The sequence below is a fragment of the Schistocerca cancellata genome, chromosome 3, assembly GCF_023864275.1.
Source record: "Schistocerca cancellata isolate TAMUIC-IGC-003103 chromosome 3, iqSchCanc2.1, whole genome shotgun sequence".
NCBI lineage: Eukaryota > Metazoa > Arthropoda > Insecta > Orthoptera > Acrididae > Schistocerca > Schistocerca cancellata.
Window position 1 is genome coordinate 894,450,701 of NC_064628.1, and position 4,463 is coordinate 894,455,163.

At 48.3% G+C, this 4,463-nt stretch overlaps 1 pseudogene; it reads right to left on the reverse strand.

Annotated features, from left to right (window-relative positions):
- Positions 1 to 3,462: 3,462 nt before the first annotated feature.
- On the reverse strand, positions 3,463 to 3,580 carry LOC126177826 (5S ribosomal RNA; annotated as a pseudogene).
- Between the last annotated feature and the right edge of the window lie 883 nt (positions 3,581 to 4,463).

A 4,463-nucleotide genomic window follows, 5' to 3' on the forward strand; every position in this document is an offset into this window, starting at 1 on the left:
CGTTTAGCTTTTTCAGTAATTTTAACATTTCATCATGAGTGAGAAGTGTAGACCTAGTCGTAGGTTTGTGAGTAGCGGGTTACGGTGTGAGATTTGTTCAAAGTATTTTTGCTGTGGGGAATGCACTGGGGAAGCGCGATCCTCTCCTAAAAATGCAGCATTTGTAGCAGAAATAAGTTAATAGAGGAGGAGAAGCGTAAGATCTGTACTCTGCAGGTGCAGTTGCAAAACGCAAAGCAGAAGCTAGATAGAACGAGGGGGGAGAAGGGCGCTGGGGAATGGGAACTGGCAGTTGGGTAGAAGGCAGCTAGCAGGAGGAAATATTCAGACAGTTGTACTTTACCTATCACCAGTAGACTTGACCGATTGTCAGAGTTTAATGGAGAGGAGCCTCTCGTAGCTATAGGTGTAGGAAATGTGCAGTAGACCTCACTAGTTAAGGACCCTAAGACAGTTGCAGTTTCAAATAGAAAGAAGAAGGTTCTGCTTTTAGCTAGTTCACTTGGCAGAGGTGTAGGCTAGCAGTTGCAGGAAGTGTTGGGGAGTGAGTACCAGTTCACCAGCATTGTGAAGCCTAATTCTGGGTTGGCTCAGGTGACGTTTGACTTACGGGAGTTATGCGGGAATTTTACGAAAGAGGGTGTGATAGTGGCTGTGGGTGGAGCTGGGAATAGTCTTGATAGGGACGGGGAATATGGTGTAGGTGGTTACCTGGAAATTTCAGCGTCATGATCGGCCTCATCTTACAATTAGTGCTACAGTGAGGTGTGTTAACTTGGGTCTTGAGAAGACACTGATGGCGGAGGGCATGGCTCACATCGCAGTGGTGCCAGTTGACCCTATCAATAGATGAACCTCAACAGGTATGGGAAGGGATGGTTGGCAAAGCTTATAGGTGACAGCGTAGTGGACGGTGGTGGGATCACTCATGCGAAAATTCCTATAGTAGTTTGTGTTAGAGCTGCTCCTCTTTTAGACTGAAGTCAGCTGATATACACTATTGGCCATTAAAATTGCTACACAAAGGAGAAATGCAGATGATAAACGGGTATTCATTGGATAAATATATTATACTAGAACTGACATGTGATTACATTTTCACGCAATTTGGGTGCATAGATCTTGAGAAATCAGTACCCAGAACAACCACCTCTGGCCGTAATAACGGCCTTGGTACGCCTGGGCATTGAGTCAAACAGAGCTTGGATGGTGTCTACAGGTACATCTACACATACAGCTTCAACACGATACCACAGTTCATCAAGAGTAGTGACTGGCGTATTGTGACGAGCCAGTTACTCGGCCACCATTGACCAGACGTTTTCAGTTGGTGAGAGATCTGATGTGCTGGCCAGGGCAGCAGTCGAACATTTTCTGTATCCAGAAGGGCCGTACACGACCTACAACATGTGGTCGTGCATTATCCTGCTGAAATGTAGCGTTTCGCAGGGATCGAATGGCCCGCATCTCGTGGTTGTGCGGTAGCGTTCTCGCTTCCCACGCCCGGGTTCCCGGGTTCGATTCCCGGCGGGGTCAGGGATTTTCTCTGCCTCGTGATGGCTGGGTGTTGTGTGATGTCCTTAGGTTAGTTAGGTTTAAGTAGTTCTAAGTTCTAGGGGACTGATGACCATAGATGTTAAGTCCCATAGTGCTCCGAGCCATTTGAACCATTTTGAAGGGATAGAATGAAGGGTAGAGCCACGGGTCGTAACACATCTGAAATGTAACGCCCACTGTTGAAAGTGCCATCAATGCGAACAAGAGGTGACCGAGACGTGTAACCAATGGCACCCCATACCATCACGCTGGGTGATACGCCAGTATGGCGATGACGAATGAACCATGGTCTCCGAGCTGATAGTCCATGCTGCTGCAAACGTCTTCGAACTGTTCGTGCAGATGGTTGTTGTCTTGCAAACGTCCCCATCTGTTGACTCAGGGATCGAGACGTGGCTGCACGATCCGTTACAGCCATGCGGATAAGATGCCTATCATCTCGACTGCTAGTGATACGAAGCCGTTGTGATCCAGCACAGAGTTCCGTATTACCGTCCTGACCCCACCGATTCCATATTCAGCTAACAGTCATTAGTCATTGGGTCTCAACCAACGCGAGCAGCAATGTCGCGATACGATAAACCGCAATAGCGATAGGCTACAATCCGACCTTTATCAAAGTCGGAAACGTGATGGACGCACTTCTCCTCCTTATACGAGGCATCACAACAACGTTTCGCCAGGTAACGCCCTTCAACTGCTGTTTGTGTATGAGAAATCGGTTGGAAACTTTCCTCACGGCAGCACGTTGTAGGTGTCGCCACCGGCGCCAAGGTTGTGTCAATGCTCTGAAAAGCTAACCATTTGCATATCACAGCATCTTCTTCCTGACAGTTAAATTTCGCTTCTGTAGCACGTCATCTTCGTGGTGTAGCAATTTTAATGGCCAGTAGTGCACATCCCCGCTTAAAGGAAGTCTCTCTAACAAAGGAAGCACCTTCAAAGAAAGCCAGGTATCCAAGCAGTGAAAGAATTAGCAAAATATAAGAGGTATTTGACATATAGTTAGTGAACTACTTATAGATATAGACTCTGCCATTATTGGTATATCAGAGCACCTCTTAAACAATTTGGAAATTCAGAGACTTACTTTACCAGGATGCAGATTACCTGACTTTTTTTCAGGGAGTTTTTCGCGTAATGGGAGAGTGGCTGTGTACATAAAAAACACCATTCCATTGGAGTTCGTAGCTGCATCAATGCACTGCACTGAACAGGTATTTGAATGTCGTGCAGGGGCAGTTCATTTTCGTGAAACTAAATTTCTAATTGCTGTTTATAGGTCCCCTAACTCTGACTTCAGAGCTAGAGAGGGTTCTCGGTTCACTTTACAGGAAGTACCGAAAATTAGTTATATGTGGTAACATAAATATTAATTTTTTATCTGATTGTGCAAGAAGAACAATATTGGAAGATCTCGTAAATTCAAACGATCTAATGTGAATTATATTTTTCTCGAGTCAGTGTGCAGGGGAACAGTAGCACGACTACAGACAATATTTTTAGTCATTGTTCACTACTAGACGGCCATTCTTTTAGTAAATGGGTGAATGACCTTTCTGACCATGATGTATAAATTTTAACACTAAAAGGTTTTTGTACTCACACAAATGTTATATATAGTTACAGACTATGTAGAAAAGCTAATCCAACGGCAGTAGAGAGTTTTTTAAACCTCATTAAGGAAGAATAATAGCAGGATGTTTACAACGCTGATAACATAGATGACAAATATAATGCTGTCCTTATCACATTTCTCATGCTCTTTGAAAGTTGCTTTCCATTAAAAACCAAACTCCGTCCTAACAGGCCTTGGAAGGCTCAACAGTACCGACCGGTCGGGGCCGCTACTTCTCGATCAAGTAGCTCCTCAGTTTGCCTCACAAGGACTGAGTGCACCCCCTTTGCCAACAGCGCCCGGCAGAGCGAATGGTCACCCATCCAAGTGCTAGACAAGCCCGACAGTGCTTAACTTCGGTGATCTGACGGGAACAGGTGTTACCACCGCGGCAAGACCGTTGGCCTACTTTCCATCAGAACATTCTAAACAGGGCTCTGGCAGTAAAAGACAGCCTGGGTGACTGACTAGTGGGATAAGTACACTCCTGGAAATGGAAAAAAGAACACATTGACACCGGTGTGTCAGACCCACCATACTTGCTCCGGACACTGCGAGAGGGCTGTACAAGCAATGATCACACGCACGGCACAGCGGACACACCAGGAACCGCGGTGTTGGCCGTCGAATGGCGCTAGCTGCGCAGCATTTGTGCACCGCCGCCCTCAGTGTCAGCCAGTTTGCCGTGGCATACGGAGCTCCAGCGCAGTCATTAACACTGGTAGCATGCCGCGACAGCATGGACGTGAACCGTATGTGCAGTTGACGGACTTTGAGCGAGGGCGTATAGTGGGCATGCGGGAGGCCGGGTGGACGTACCGCCGAATTGCTCAACACGTGGGGCGTGAGGTCTCCACAGTACATCGATGTTGTCGCCAGTGGTCGGCGGAAGGTGCACGTGCCCGTCGACCTGGGACCGGACCGCAGCGACGCACGGATGCACGCCAAGACCCTAGGATCCTACGCAGTGCCGTAGGGGACCGCACCGCCACTTCCCAGCAAATTAGGGACACTGTTGCTCCTGGGGTATCGGCGAGGACCATTCGCAACCGTCTCCATGCAGCTGGGCTACGGTCCCGCACACCGTTAGGCCGTCTTCCGCTCACGCCCCAACATCGTGCAGCCCGCCTCCAGTGGTGTCGCGACAGGCGTTAATGGAGGGACGAATGGAGACGTGTCGTCTTCAGCGATGAGAGTCGCTTCTGCCTTGGTGCCAATGATGGTCGTATGCGTGTTTGGCGCCGTGCAGGTGAGCGCCACAATCAGGACTGCATACGACCGAGGCACA